This window comes from Choloepus didactylus, chromosome 8, assembly GCF_015220235.1.
Source record: "Choloepus didactylus isolate mChoDid1 chromosome 8, mChoDid1.pri, whole genome shotgun sequence".
In the NCBI taxonomy this organism is placed as follows: domain Eukaryota; kingdom Metazoa; phylum Chordata; class Mammalia; order Pilosa; family Megalonychidae; genus Choloepus; species Choloepus didactylus.
The window spans coordinates 133,909,428-133,926,322 of NC_051314.1; the positions used below are offsets into that span (position 1 = coordinate 133,909,428).

General features: G+C 40.3%; 1 protein-coding gene across 1 annotated transcript in view; it reads right to left on the minus strand.

Annotated features, from left to right (window-relative positions):
• LOC119542938 (aldo-keto reductase family 1 member C1 homolog) overlaps positions 1–16,895 on the minus strand; it is a 390,984-nt gene that overhangs the window by 26,004 nt on the left and 348,085 nt on the right. The window lies entirely within an intron of this gene.

The window sequence follows — 16,895 nt, forward strand, 5'->3', positions numbered from 1 at the left end:
TGATTGCATTCCTCATTGTGGAAGACACGCCCTTCATTGACATAATCACTCACAGCTGCAGCCAATTGACTGATGATTTAATAAACCAGCCTTCTGGTTTATTAGCCACAAATGTCCTTGCAGTAACAGTTAGGCCAGTGCTTGCTTGACCATAAACCTGGGCACCATCCCCTGGCCAAGTTGACACATGAACCTAACCATCACGGTCCACCCCTTGTCAACTTGGCAGTTATACACATCACCTTAAACCACACTTTATCTCTAAGTAGAGAAAATAACAGACATATGTTTCACCTAACAGTACTCCGTTGTCCTGCATACAACAGGAAATTCAATAAATCTCTCCAGAATAGTCCTTGGGAGACATAAACATTTAAAATTGATTTCCTTTACACATTTGGGAGTTTCTGAGACTTGATAGAGTGTGTATTGTTTGTCATATGAACCTAGCCTACCTTGTTTTCTCATATTAAGCAACGTAAATCTACTTTGTTTTTGTGGAACTATTTTGGTAATGTATTAGCAATTTCAGTTCTGTTTAGGAAGTGAATTCAAGGTTTCCAGGACTTGATTTGAGCTTTGCTTATGAGTATCACAATAACAGCCATTTTAATTTATCTATATAAAACATTTCCCTTTTCAAAAAAATTGATTTCCTTTAAATTAAATACTGTGAAATGAACAATCCAACTTACATCAAATGGTAAGGGGATAAGATAGAGAAGAAAACAAAGATATTTGCTTTATAGACAAATACAAACATACTCATAACAAAACAAGGGGGAAATATTCATGCCATCATAGTCCTCATTTCTGTAACTGGTCACATGGTTGTAGTTTATATTTATCATATTTATCACTACCTTCTTCCACTACCCATTCCATGTTCCCTTTACCCTCAGCAAGCACTTCAGCTGGCTGTGGTTCTTAGCCTGGTGGGGTGACCCAAACCTTCATTCCTGAAGTTTCTTGGCCATTGGTAGTCCTGCCTGGAGGGGGTTGTTGCAGTTTTCCATTGACTTTAATCACAGGGCATGGGAATATTAAGAGACACCCTGGGGAACTCCTGTATTCCAGGAAAACTCTTCTTTGCCTCCATTGTGTAGATTCAGTGCTGCTTCCCTTTTGTAGTCAGGATCAATCACCCCAGCCAGTAGAGTAATCCCCTTCCTTGCCTGTTGATTTAGAGGCATAAGAAGACCAAAGTGGCCAGGTGGCAGCGTTAACTTCCAGTTCAATAGAATTATTGTGTTTACTGGTGGAAGCACTCCTCCTTCTGGAACTGAGACTTGTAGATCAGCATAGCTTAAGCTTGCAGGGGCAGGAAGCAAAAATTTGCCTAGTGGATCACTAGGAGTGATAGTGAGTGGTGCCACTCCTGTTTCCACCCCTTGATTCCTGGACCCATGAATCCTGGCTATGGGACAAACAGCACCATAGAGTGGATACTGATTCAGAGCACACACACAGCCTCCTGGAGAACACTGCCCCAGCCCCGCAATGTATTGCCACCTAGTTGATGCCATAATTGAGTCTTCAACAGGCCATTCCACCATTCTATCAACCCAGCTGCCTCTGGATGATGGGAAAATGTAAGACCAGAGAATTCCATGAGCATGTGCCATTCCCTCACATCATTTGCTGTGAATGGATTCCTTGGTCAGAAGCAATGCTGTGTGGAATACCACGATGGTGGATAAGGCATTCCATAGTCCATGATGGTAGTTTTTGGAAGAAGCATTGCATGCAGGGAAGGCAAAACCCAAATCCAGAGGATGTGTCTAGTCTAGTAGAACAAATTGCTGCCCCTTCTATGCTGGAAAGTGGTCCAATGTAATAACCTGCCACCAGGTACTAGGCTGATTACATGGGGAATGGTGTCATTTTGGGGATTCAGGTGGGTTTCTACTGCTGGCAGAATTGGGCACTCAGCAGTGGCTGTGGCCAGGCCAGCCTTGGTGAGTGGAAGTCCATGTTGCTGAGCCCATGCATAACATCCATCACTACCACCATGACCACTTTTTTCATGATCCCATCGGGCAATGACAGGAGTGGCTGGAGAAAGAGGCTGATTCATATCCACCAAATGGGTCATTTTATCCACTTGATTATTAAAATCTATTTCTGCTGAAGTCACCCTCTGGTGAGAATTCACACTGGGACCACATATCTTCTGTTTTTTGCTCACTCAGAAAGGTCTGTCCACATGCCTCTTCCCCCAGACTTTCTTTGTCACACCATTTTCCAATCATGTTCCTTCCAAGTCCTGACCATCCAGCCAAACCATTAGCAATAGCCCATGAATCAGTATACAAATGCACCTCTGGCCAGATCTCCTCCAAGCAAAGTGAACAACTAGGTGCACTGCTCAAAGTTCTGCCCACTGGGAGGATTTCCCCCACCACTGTCCTACAGGGACATCCCAGAAAGGAGCTGCAGTGTTGCATCTGTCCACTTACAGGTGGTGCCTACATATCATGCACAACCTTCTATAAACCAGGCCTGAGTTTTCACTTCCTCAGTCAACTGATTGTAAGGAACTCCCCAAGATGCCATAGCTCTGGGCTGTGAAAGGGAAGGTAATGTGCCAGGAGTGGGGACCATGAGTATTTGGGCCACTTCCTCATGTAACTTACTTGTGCCTTCAGGACCTGCTCAAGCCCTATCTCATATATACCAATTCCATTTTATCATGGAGTGCTACTGTGCATGCTCAACTTTATGGCTTGGTGGGTCGGACAAACCCAGATCATGATAGGTAACTCAGGTCTCATGGGTCACTTGGTGGCCCATGGTTAAGCATTCTGTCTCTACTAAGGCCCAGTAGCAGGGCAAAAGTTGTTTCTCAAATGGAAAGTAGTTATCTGCAGAGGATGGTAAGTCTTTACTCCAAAATCCTAAGGGCCCTCTGCTGTGATTTTCCTACAGGAGCCTGCCAAGTCTCCAACAGCATCTCTATTTGCCACTGACACATCCAGCACCATTGGATCAGCTGGATCATATGGTCCAAGTGGCAGAGCAGCTTGCACAGCAGCCTGGACCTGCTGAAGAGCCTCATCTTGTTCCAGTACCCCACTCAAAACTAGAAGCTTTTCTGGTCTCTAGGCAAATGGACTGGGGTTAGCACACCCAAATGAGGAATATGTTGTCTCCAAAATCCAAAGAGGCCAACTAAGCATTGTGCCTCTTTTTTGGTCATAGGAGGGGCCAGATGAAACAGCTTATCCTTCACCTTTAGAAGGGATATCTCAACATGCCCCACATCACTGGAAACCTAGAAATTTTACTGAGTTGGAAGGCCCCTGTAATTTTGTTGGATTTATCTCCTGTCCTCTGACATGCAAATACCTTATCAACAAACCTAGAGTAGTTGCTACTTCTTGCTCACTAGGTCAAATCAACATGATATCATCAATATAATGAACCAGTTGGATGTCTTGTGGGAGGGAGAAACTATCAAGTTCCCTGCAGACAATATTATGACATAGGGCTGGAGAGTTGATTTAACCCTGAGATAGTGCACTGAATGTGTATTGCTGGCCTTTCCAGCTAAATGCAAACAGTTTGTGGTGGTCCTTACTAACAGCTATTGAGAAAAAAGCATGTGCCAGCTCAGTAGCTTTATACCAGGTACCAGGGGATATGTTGATTTGCTCAAGCAATAATACCACATCTGGAATAGCAGCTGCAATTGGAGTCACCACCTGGTTAAAGTTACAATAATCCACTGTCATCTTCCAAGACTCATCTATTTTCTGCACAGGCCAAATAGGAGAGTTGAATGGGGATGTGGTGGGAATCACTACCCCTGCATCCTTCAAGTCCTTAAGAGTGGCATTAATCTCTGCAATCCCTCCAGGAATCTGGTATTGCTTCTGGTTTACTATTTTGCTAGGCAGGGGCAGTTCTAACAGCTTCCACTTGGCCTTTCCCACCATAATAGCACTCACTCTACAACTCAGGGAGTCAATGTGAGGATTCTGCCAGTTGCTAAGTATGTCTATTCCAATTATGCACTTTGGTACTGGGGAAACAACCACAGAATGGATCTGGGGATCAATAGGACCCACTGTGAGACAGATCTGAGCTAAAACTCCATCGATCACCTGACCTCCATAAGTCCCAACTCTGATTGGTGGACCAGAGTGATGTTTGGGGTCTCCTGGAATTAATGTCACTTCTGAACCAGTGTCTAATAATCCCAGAAATATCTGATCATTTCCTTTTCCCCAATGCACATTTAACCCTTATAAAAGGCCATAGGTCTCCCTGGGCAAGGTTGGAAGAAAGATTAACAGTATAAATTTTGGGCAGTGTAGCAGGGTCCTTCCCCAAGGGTACCCAGCCTTCCCCTCATTCAAGAACCTCTGGAACTGTAAACTGTCTCAAGTCTGGGAATTGAGTAAGGGGCCATGACTCTGTTTTTGTAATTCAAGATAGAATTTTGTTCACTTGACCTAGAATTCTTCTGCCTATACAGATCAAAGAAGAATTTAGTAGATTGACCATCTATTTTACTACTAGGTATTCCATGATCTACTAGCCAATGCCATAAGTCTCTGGGAGTCAGATTATTTTGACTGCTGCCTTGAGCCTGTTTTCCATTATGGTAGCCACACCCACCTTGTCTTTGATGATTAACCACTGCCGTGTGGCTTCTGCCAATCAGGATCTGATTATCCCCATTGTGTTTAAGGATTCCAGCTCTGTGACAGTGGTTCCCACAGTAATATCTGACCTACAGAGAAAAGCACCTACAGAGCTCTTCAGGGATGATGGAGCTAGTCTCACAAATGTGTTCCTCACAGTCCTGGTAAAAGGTGTGTCTCCTGGACATTCCAGGGGTGTGTGATCAGGTCTTCCATGATAAACCCACTCTAACATTCCAGTCTCTCTAACCCTTTGAATCCCCTCCTCTACATTATACCAGGACAGTTCTGACATTTTGACCTCAGGTAATGTTGGCCACCTTTTGATCCATGGTTTATCCAAGCAAACAATTAATGCCTTTTTTAACCCCTTGAGCTAAAACATTGAATGCAGAATCTCTGCTTATGGGCCCATATCAATATATTCAGTCTGAATCAACTTTATATTCCTTCCACCATTATCCCACATCCTTAATATCCATTCCCACACATATTCCCCTGATTTTTGTCTGTATAAATTGGAAAACTCATAGAGTTCTTTAGGGGTATAGTGTACTTCCTCATGGGTCCCACTTTTTACCTCACCCTTAGAGGCCTTTTGGGACTTAAGTCTAGTTATATGTCTTGCAGCAAAGACTGGTGGTGGGGGTGGGAAATGAAAAGAATTAGAAGTATCCTTCAAGTCATTTACCTCAGGAAATTCCATGGCAGTTTCATCTTGTGAAACAGAATTAATCTCTGCAGACAAAGGAGTGAGGGCTGCTTCCTCAGGGGAAGTGATTACAGGTTTAGCAGGCACTGAGGGGTTAATCTCTTTAGGTGGAGGCTGGATGGCAGGCTCCTCATGGCAGAATGGAAGTCTGGAAACTGTCCTCAAAGCAGGGTGGAGATTGGGTAGCTGTCTCCTCACAGCAGACTGGAGGTTGGGGCAGGGCTGTTTCCTCAGGACAGACCACTGCAGGTATTATCTAACAAAGACTCAGCAGTATCCAGGGTTCCAGTGACCTCAATGCCATTATTATTGATCCATATGTCCCCATCCCAAGTTTTAGGATCCCATTCTTTTCCAATCAATGCCTTTACTTTAATGGCAGACACCCTGCAAGGTGAGATTTTAGTTTACATTGTAAATCTCCTACTCACACAATGAGACTCGGGGTCTGGTTTTCAGAAATCTCAAGTCTGCAGCCACAGGAAATAAGATTTTCTTTCAGGGCACACATAGAAACCTTTATGTCTGTCATATGGCACTTAAGTTTCAAATTTGAAGTCTTTAGCTCATCCCTTTCTCTTATAACTTTATCCAGAATATCTAAGAGCAAGCAGCCAACATCATTACACCTTTTAATTCTGCAAAATTCTGTCAAGGTGTCATAAACACTGCCACCCAGAGCCTTGCTTCATACAAGAATATGATTAGGAGAATCAAACAGTGATATTTTGTGTATCTCCATTGCCAACTCACACCATGGGCTGTCAGTGCCATCTCGATTGTTGGAAATGAAGTCATTAGTGCCTTTGAATCTAATCAGAATAGAAAACCAATTGTAAAAGCCCATTTTAAGATTCTGTTTCTCAAGAACCCCACCAAATACCAAGTTTTATTAGCTAGGGTTCTCTAGGGAAACAGTATCAAGAGATATCTAAATAAAAGATTTTATAAAAGTGTCTCAGGCAACTGTGGGGATGCACATGTCCAAATTCCGTAGGGCAGGCAGCAAACTGGCAACTCCAATGAAGGTGTTCAATGAACTCCTCAGGCAGTGAGCTGGCAACTCTGATGAACTCCTCAGGAAGTGCTTTGCTGGTCAGCCGAAGAAGTAAATGTCCTCTATCTGTCTCACTTAAAAGTCTTCAACTGATTGGATTAAATCCAGCTGATTGAATTCTCTCATTGTGGAAGACACACCCTTCATTGATGTAATCAGTCACAACTGCAGCCAATTGATTGATGATTTAGTAAAGCAGCCTTCTGGTTTATTAACCAGCCACAAATGTCCTTGCAGTAATGGTTAGTCCAGTGCTTGCCAGACCAGACATCTGGGCACCATCACATGGCCAAGTTGACACATGAACCTAACCATCACAGTTTCTTTCTCTGAATTTCATCCTTTTATAAATGACCCAAGTAAGAGGATTAAAACCCAACTGGGGCATGCCAATTGAAATAACCTAATAAAAGATCCCACTCTCAATAGCGTGTACCTACAGAAATGAATTAGTTTTAAGAACATGATCTGCTGGGGTCCATAAAACCTCCAAAGCAACACAGGGGCATATGGTTCACTCTTTGACCACTGATATGTCTGATTGTCACTAGTTGGCCCTCAGCCTCAGTGCTCTCAAATTTATAGTCAGGAATTGGAAAAATGATCTGAAACTTCACTTGAAGCTCAAAATTGTACTTATTTTTAATGTTTTCATTGAGATATGCTTAAAAGTCAAGAAATGTGAGACCTCCAATTTCATTCTTTTCCTTTCAAGATATTTTTGGCTATTCAGGGTTCCTTACCCTTCCAAATATCTTTGATAATTGGCCTTTCCTTTCCTGCAAAGTTAGTTGTTGGAATTTTGATTGAGATTCCTTTGAATCTGTAATCAGTTGGGAAGAACTGACATCTTAACAATAGTTAGTCTTCCAATCCAGTAACATGGAATGTCTTCCCATTTAATTATGTATTTTTCAATATATTTTAGCAATTTTTTGTAGTTTTCTGGGTATGAGATCTTTACTTCCTTGGTTAAATTTATTTCAAGATATTTAATTCTTTTAGTTACTATTATAAATGGAATTTTTTTCTTGATTTCCTCTTCAGATCTCTAATTACTAGTGTATAGAATCCCCACCAATTTTTGCATGTTGATCTTGTACCCCTCCACATTGCTGAACTCCTTTATTAGCTCTAGCAGCTTTGTTGTAGAATTTTTTGGGTCTTTCTATATGTAGGATCATGTCACCTGCAAACAGTGAAAGATTTATTCTTCCTTTCCTAGTTGTGTTAGAAATAAGCATTATACCTTAAAAACGCTCACCCCGTTGTGGAGGAGAAAAGAATTTATTCATGATCTTGCAAGAACAGATGCACAGCCAGACACATGGCAGGTGTGGCGTACAATAGAACACAGCAAAAATTTATATTCCAGGCCTAACACAAGTTCCTCCCCTGTTTCTCCCTTGGCTGGATACTCCAGAGGGTACAGTCTATCCGAGAGAGCTAACTAGCCCACCATTGAGATTTTAAATTGTGTAGCTATCCGAGAGAGCTCATCAGTTTAAATTTCCTGCTGGGAGTTCCCACCTCTGATTATACTCCATATCCCTTTACATTCCAGTAACCCTGGTTATTTTTCCCATATAAGGAGCTGGCGCTGATTGTAGGCTTACATCATGGCTCTCTCTCTTCCCTTTCCCACAGGGCCTGTTTAAGCCAGTTCTGCTGCTATTTTCCCTGTTCCATGCTGCCTTTATGTGAAAGCTAAACTTAACCCTTTCTTACAGTTAGATGCCTTTTATTTGTTTTTCTTGCCTAACTGTTCTGGCTAGAACTTCCAGCACAATGTTGAATAACAGTGGCAATAGGTGGTTTCCTTATCTTGTTTCAGATCTTAGAGGGAAAGCTTTCAGTCTTTCACCATTTAGTATGATGTTAGCTGTGAGATTTTCATATGTGCCTTTTATCAAGTTGAGGTAGTTTCCTTCTATTCCTATTTTTCAAAGTATTTTTTTATTAAGAAAGGATGCTGGATTTCATCAAATGCCTTTACTGTGTCAATCAAGAGGTTATGTGGTTTTCCTCCTCCATATTGTTAATGTGGTTTATTACATAAATTGATTTTCTTGTGTTGAACCACCCTTGCATACCCAGGACCCAACACACTTGAGTATGGTGTTTAATTCTTTTAATGGGCTGTTGGATTTGATTTGCAAGTATTTTGTTAAGGATTTTTGCATATATTTATAAGATAAATTGCTATGTAATCTTCTTTTCTTGTAGTACCTTTACCTGGCTTTCGTGTTAGGGTGATGTTGGCTTCATAGAATGAGTTAGGGAACGTTCCCTCCTCTTCAATTTTTTGGAAGCATTTGAATAGGACTGGCATTAATTCCTCTTGGAACGCTTGGTAGAATTCACGGGTGACTCCTTCTGGTTCTGAGCTTTTCTTAATTGGTAGGTTTTTGATGACTGATTCAATCTCTTCACTTTAAATTGGTCTGTTGTGGTCTTCTATGTCATCTAGAGTCAGTGTAGGTTGTTCATTTGTTTCTAGGAATTTGCCCATTTCATCTAGGTTGTCTAACTCATTGGCATAGAGTTGTCCCTAGTGTCTTCTCATGATCCTCATTTTTTTCTATGTGGTCAGTATTCACCCTCTCATTTCTGAATTTTTTTATTTGCATCTTCTCTCTATCATTTCAGTCCAGCTAAGAGTATATCAATTTTACTGATCTTCTTAAGAGTCAACTTTTGATTTTGTTGAATCTCTCTACCATTTTTTTCTTGATTTCATTTATTTCTTCTCTAATTTTTCTTATTTCTTTCCATCTGCTTATGTCGGGTTTAGTTTGCTGTCCTAATTCTAGTTCCTCCAGGTGTGCAGTTAGTTTGATTTTAACTCTTCCTTCTTTTTTAATATAAGTGTTTAGGGCTATGACTTTCCCACTAAGCACTGCATTCACTGCATCCCTTAAGTTTTGATATGCTATGTTCTCATATTGATTTGTCTCAAGTTATTTACTAATTTCCCTTTGATTCATTATTTGACCCATTGATTTTTTTGACCCATTGATTTTTTAGTGAAAATTTTATTGAGATATATTCACACACTATATAATCCATCCAAAGTATACAATCAATGGCAGAGTATCATTACATAGTTGTGCAATCAACCCCACAAACAATAGGCTTTTTCTTTCAAACACATCAAAATTCTTCTAGCCCCTACCCACTACCCAATTCCAAAACTACCTCCACAGTTTTAGGTAATTGTAATAGTAGCGCACAGGAGAAGCAGCTATATTAATCAGTGTCCTTAAGCAAAACATAAGACAGGATATATATATACACACATACATATATATGTACATATATATAATATATGTGTGTACATATATAATATATATGTGTGTGTATGTATATATACACATCTCTGTACATACATATATAAGTAGTACATACTAAGACATTTATTATAAGAATCGGCTCACATGACCATGGAGATTGGCAAGTTGGATTTCTGTAGGGCATGCAGCAATTTGGAAACTCCAAAGAAGTAAAGTTGAATTCTCCAGGAAAATTTGGCTGGCTGCGTGTTTTGGTTTGCTAATGATGTTGTTATGCAAAATACCAGAAATGGATTGGTTTTTATAAAGGGGATTTATTAAGTTACAAATGTACAGTCCTAAGGCCATAAAAGTATCCAAACCAAGGCATAAACATGAGTATATCTTCACTGGAGAAAGGCCATTGGTGTCCAGAAAACCTCTGTTTGCTGGGAAGGCACATGGCTGGTGTCTGCTTGCTCCCAGGTTGCATTTCAAAATGGCATGCTCCAAAATATCTAAGCATCAGCCAATGTCAGGGGTCCACAACTCCAAGCATCTCTGAGCTAAGTCAGCAAGCATCTGGGTCTGTGCCAGCATTTTTAAAGGACTCCAGTAAACTAATCAATACCCAGGACGAATTGGGCAGAGCCATGGCTCCATGGAAATAATCTAATCAAAAGTTTCACCTACAGTTGGGTGAGTCACATCTCCATGGAAACAACGTAATCCCAATATCCCACAAGATTGGATTAAAGATCATGGCTTTTTGAGGGTAACATAATGTATCCAAACTGACACACTGCAGTAGAGATGGAATTTGTTCCTTCTCACTTCTGAAACCTCAGTTCTGACTTTAAGACAGCCAACTGACTGGATGAGGGTAATCTCTTTTGTTGATTATATATATATATGCAATCAGCTGAAGATGTAATCAACTGTGTAAAAATCCATCTGTAAAGTACCTTCACTGAAGCACAGTAACAATTAGGCCAGAGCTTGCTTGACCAAACAACTAGACATCATAAGCTTGCCAAGTTGACCTATAAAATGAACCATCATAGGAAGAAACACTTGTTGTGATTTCAACTAATTCTTGAAAAGGAAGATAAAAACATCTTTCCCCCCATTTTCTGCAATATATAAATATTATGGTACATAAAGTGTGGTACCTCCTTTTTTATTATGCTACGTAAATTTTCCATTAACTCAGCAAATGGCATGAGAGAGTAGTTTGTGGGTGTTGGGAAAGGTAGTCTGCCAGGGTCCTGAAAATTTCTGCATGTTTTTGCTGAGTGTGCCAGAAATTAAAGTTCAACTGACTCCTACATTGAGCCATTTCTTTATCTAGTTCCAGGGAAACCAAAGGTCAAGATTACCACAGTGTGACTAGCATTTGACAGCTTGCTCCCCTGAGAGGGGAACAGGCTGCTTACTATTTGCAACAACAGGTGTTGAGCACTTAGCCCTGGAACCTCAGCTGCAGTGGAGCTCTCTGTGTGCAATGCCATCAGCAGACTCACTGTCTTGCCCCACGGATCTTGGGGACAGGGCAACCTGGGCTACCATGCTACATGGTGTGTGTGGGTTGTGAGTGACAAGCAGCTTTGCTGTGATCCACTGAGCTTTGTTGTCTACTTTAGTCACCTAGGCTATAAGGTTAGCTCTCTCATGACAGAAAGGATGAGATTAAAAGCACAGCCAACAATTATAAAAGGGAACTCTCAAAAATCTGTGACCAAGAAGGACAAGATTAGGCACACTAAACCCTCAGTACATAAAGGCTGCTATCCCAGACTGTTTGCACTACAAATACCAATAATTTTGTTTCATGTCTTGACAGGGCTTAGACACTGTCTGAGTGTAAAACCCCTTAAGGTGTAGAAGTAGAAAAGAACCTTCTGATGGTTACAGCTTTCCATACATCCATCCTTAAACATGCAGGCAAATAGGAACAGACTTTTTCATTGGAGGCTCTTCAATATCTCCATTTAGATGTTGCAAACTCCAAGACAGAACCCATGCTTTTCCTCTGCAGTGACCTCATAGAGCTGGGCTAATGAGCATGCACATGCACAGCAGCTGGGCCAGAGTGGACTGAACGAGACGGGAAAATTGACCTGTCAGTGAAACCAGGGATTGAGACCAAGGGCACATCCCAAGGCCTGGGTTCCACATCTCTGAGGCAGCAGAGTCCTCCACTAACATTCCCCAAGCATGATCAAGATTGAAAGATAAAATCAACTTCAACAAAACAAAGAATTGAGCATACTTCTTACTCACCTGGATTTGTGGATGGAAATTTACATGCACTACACAGAGAAGCCTTTTCTAGCCATCCAAGCAGCACAATGGAGTGTTTTCTCCAGGCCATGGTGAACATGCTCACATAGGCAAAGCCACATGAGTTCCCACAGATGAGCTCTTCAGGATTCACCTTTTGAAAATGTCAGACTTTTTCTTATAGATTTACATGAACATCTTTAATAATAAAGATTTTTACCTACTGTCATAATTTATACCAGTGGGTCACCTGATGCTCTCACAGTGCTTCAAGTGGACTTCAGGTTCCCCTCTCCCCCTGAGAGTCCGTAAGCGTGTGACTACAAAGGGTTATCCTGCTCCAAGGCTTCATTTCCCCTGGAGGCCTGGCAGCCCAGGGAGCCAGGAGGGAGGGCACCTCTGGAATGCGGGGGAGAGGGAGACAGAAGCAGAGTGGGGAAGGGGCCAAGGCACTCATGGCCACCAGATGTGCAAACAGTGACCAGGCTGCCCCGAATCACCTCACTTCATTTTGAAGCCGTGCGTAGAAAACTGAGTCAAATAAAATCTGGAAGACACACAGAGGTCACTATTGAAGGGCTTGAGAGAAAACGTGATGGCTAAGTGTGGTGTGTGTGAAGCAGGCAGCTGTGGCCTTAAGTCCCGGCCAATGAACAGAGATCCAGACAAATTCTAGGCCACCTGGGGGGGCTCCAGGTTTTAGTTCAAGACATAAATCCAGACTGAGGGGGAAAATCCTGAATCCAAGGGAGCAGAGAGATGGCAGCTGTGTCCAGAAAATCCAACTTAGGTTAAAGTCAGGAGGCCCCATTTCCAAATTTTGCAACAAATTAGAGGTGATTGAACACAGATGGGCATGTAATAAAGAAAACTGAAGGACAGCAAGCAAAGTCAGTTGCACAAAGGTATTTTGAGATAAATGATTAAAGTGTTAGCCATCTGCCAGGAAATTCCATTTTCTTCACTTCTGCCAGGAGCAAAATGATCGTTTTCTTTTTTTTTTTTTTCCCCCTACATTCTACATTATAAACCATTTGTTTTACATTTTTCAAAGTTCACATTAGTGGTAGCATATAATATTTCTCTTTTTGTGCCTGGATTATTTCGCTCAGTATTATGTCTTCAAGGTTCATCCATGTTGTCATATGTTTCACGACATCGTTCCTTCTTACTGCTGCGTAGTATTCCATCGTGTGTATATACCACATTTTATTTATCCACTCATCTGTTGAAGGACATTTGGGTTGTTTTCATCTCTTGGCAATTGTGAATAATGCTGCTATGAACATTGGCATGCAGATATCTGTTCGTATCACTGCTTTCCGACCTTCCAGGTATATACTGAGAAGTGCAATCGCTGGATCGAATGGTAACTCTATATCTAGTTTTCTAAGGAACTGCCAGACTGACTTCCAGAGTGGCTGAAACATTATACAGTCCCACCAACAATGAACAAGAGTTCCAATTTCTCCACATCCCCTCCAGCATTTGTAGTTTCCTGTTTGTTTAATGGCACCCATTCTAATTGGTGTGAGATGGTATCTCATTGTGGTCTTAATTTGCATCACTCTAATAGCTAGTGAAGCTGAACATTTTTTCGTGTGTTTCTTGGCCATTTGTATTTCCTCTTCAGAGAACTGTCTTTTCATATCTTTTGCCCGTTTTATAATTGGGCTATCTGTACTATTGTCATTGAGTTGTAGGATTTCTTTATATATGCAAGATATCAGTCTTTTGTCAGATACATGGTTTCCAAAAATTTTTTCCCATTGAGTTGGCTGCCTCTTTACCTTTTTGAGAAATTCCTTTGAGGTGCAGAAATTTCTAAGCTTGAGGAGTTCCCATTTATCTATTTTTTCTTTTGTTGCTTGTGCTTTGGGTGTAAAGTCTAGGAAGTGGCCGCCTAATACAAGGTCTTGAAGATGTTTTCCTACATTATCTTCTGGGAGTTTTATGGTACTTTCTTTTATATTGAGATCTTTCATCCATTTTGAGTTAATTTTTGTGTAGGGGGTGAGGTAGGGGTCCTCTTTCATTCTTTTGGATATGGATATCCAACTCTCCCAGCCCCATTTGTTGAAAAGACCATTATGACTCAGTTCAATGACTTTGGGGGCCTTATCAAAGATCAGTCAGCCATAGATCTGAGGGTCTATCTCTGAATTCTCAATTCAATTCCATTGATCTATATGTCTATCTTTGTGCCAGTACCATGCTGTTTTGGCAACTGTGGCTTTATAATAAGCTTCAAAGTCAGGGAGTGTAAGTCCTCCCACTTCGTTTTTCTTTTTTAGAGTGTTTTTAGCAATTCGAGGAATCTTCCCTTTCCAAATAAACTTGATAACTAGCTTTTCCAAGTCTGCAAAGTAGGTTGTTGGAATTTTGATTGGGATTGCATTGAATCTGTAGATGAGTTTGGGTAGAATTGACATCTTAATGACATTTAGTCTTCCTATCCATGAACATGGGATATTTTTCCATCTTTTAAGGTCCCCTTCTATTTCTTTTAGTAGAGTTATGTAGTTTTCTTTGTATAGGTCTTTTACATCTTTGGTTAAGTTCATTCCTAGGTACTTGATTTTTTAGTTGCTATTGAAAATGGTATCTTTTTCTTGAGTGTCTCTTCAGTTTGTTCATTTCTAGCATATAGAAACATTACTGACTTATGTGCATTAATCTTGTATCCCGCTACTTTGCTAAATTTGTTTCTTAGCTCTAGTAGCTGTATCGTCGATTTCTCAGGGTTTTCTAGATATAAGATCATATCATCTGCAAACAATGACAGTTTTACTTCTTCTTTTCCAATTTGGATGCCTTTTATTTCTTTGTCTTGCCGGATTGCCCTGGCTAGCACTTCCAGCACAATGTTGAATAACAGTGGTGACAGCGGGCATCCTTGTCTTGTTCCTGATCTTAGAGGGAAGGCTTTCAGTCTCTCACCATTGAGTACTATGCTGGCTGTGGGTTTTTCATATATGCTCTTTATCATGTTGAGGAAGTTTCCTTCAATTCCTACCTTTTGAAGTGTTTTTATCAAAAACGGATGTTGGATTTTGTCAAATGCTTTTTCAGCATCTATTGAGATGATCAATTGATTTTTCCCTTTTGACTTGTTAATGTGTTGTAATACATTGATTGATTTTCTTATGTTGAACCATCCTTGCATGCCTGGAATAAACCCCACTTGGTCATGGTGTATGATTTTTTTAATGTGTCTTTGGATTCGATTTGCAAGTATTTTGTTGAGGATTTTTGCATCTATATTCATTAGGGAGATTGGCTGGTAGTTTTCCTTTTTTGTAGCATCTTTGCCTGGTTTGGGTATTAGATTGATATTAGCTTCATAAAATGAGTTAGGTAGTGTTCCATTTTCTTCAATGTTTTGAAAGAGTTTGAGTAAGATTGGTGTCAGTTCTTTCTGGAAGTTTGGTAGAATTCCCCTGTGAAGCCATCTGGCCCTGGGCATTTATTTGTGGGAAGATTTTTGATGACTGATTGGATCTCTTTGCTTGTGATGGGTTGGATGAGGTCTTCTATTTCTTCTCTGGTCAGTCTAGGTTGTTCATGTGTTTCCAGGAAATTGTCCGTTTCCTCTATATTATCCAGTTTGTTGCCATACAGTTGTTCATAGTATCCTCTTATAATTTTTTTAATTTCTTCAGGATCTGCAGTTATGTCACCTTTTTCATTCATTATTTTGTTTATATGGGTCTTCTCTCTTTTTGATTTTGTCAGTCTAGCTAGGGGCTTGTCAATCTTGTTGATCTTCTCAAAGAATCAGCTTTTGGTGATATTTATCCTCTCTATTGTTTTTTTGTTCTCTATGTCATTTATTTCTGCTTTAATCCTTGTTATTTCTTTTCTTCTACTTGGTTTAGGATTGGTTTGCTGTTCATTTTCTAGCTTCTTCAGTTGATCCATTAGTTCTTTGATTTTGGCTCTTTCTTCCTTTTTAATATATGCGTTTAGTGCTATAAATTTCCCCCTTAGCACTGCTTTTGCTGCATCCCATAGGTTTTGGTATGTTGTGTTCTCATTTTCATTCATCTCTATATATTTAGCAGTTTCTCTTGCTATTTCTTCGTTAACCCGCTGATTGTTTAGGAGTGTGTTGTTTAACCTCCAGGTATTTGTGAATTTTCTAAGTCTCTGATGGTTATTGACTTCTAATTGTATTCCATTGTGGTCAGAGAATGTGCTTTGAATAATTTCAATCTTTTTAAATTTATTGAGGCTTGTTTTATGTCCCAGCATATGATCTATTCTGGAGAAAGTTCCATGAGCACTAGAAAAGTATGTGTATCCTGGTGATTTGGGATGTAATGTCCTGTATATGTCTGTTAAATCTAATTCATTTATCAGATTGTTTAGGTTTTCAATTTCCTTATTGGTCTTCTGTCTGGTTGATCTATCTATAGGAGAGAGTGATGTGTTGAAGTCTCCCACAATTATTGTGGAAACATCAATTGCTTCCTTTAGTTTTGCCAGTGTTTCTCTCATGTATTTTGTGCAACCTTGATTGGGTGCATAGACATTTATGATTGTTATTTCTTCTTGTTGAATTGCCCCTTTTATTAGTATGTAGTGGCCTTCTTTGCCTCTCAAAACATCCCTGCATTTAAAGTCTATTTTATCTGAGATTAATATTGCTACACCTGCTTTCTTTTGGCTGTAGCTTGCATGAAATATTTTTTTCCATCCTTTCACTTTCAGTTTCTTTGTGTCCCTGTGTCTAAGATGAGTCTCTTAGATGCAACATATTGATGGTTCATTTTTTTGATCCATTCTGCGAATCTATATCTTTTAATTGGGGAGTTTAATCCATTTACATTCAACGTTATAACTGTGAAGGCATTTCTTGAATCAGCCATCTTATCCTTTGGTTTATGTTTGTCATATTTTTCCCCTCTCTCTATTAATAT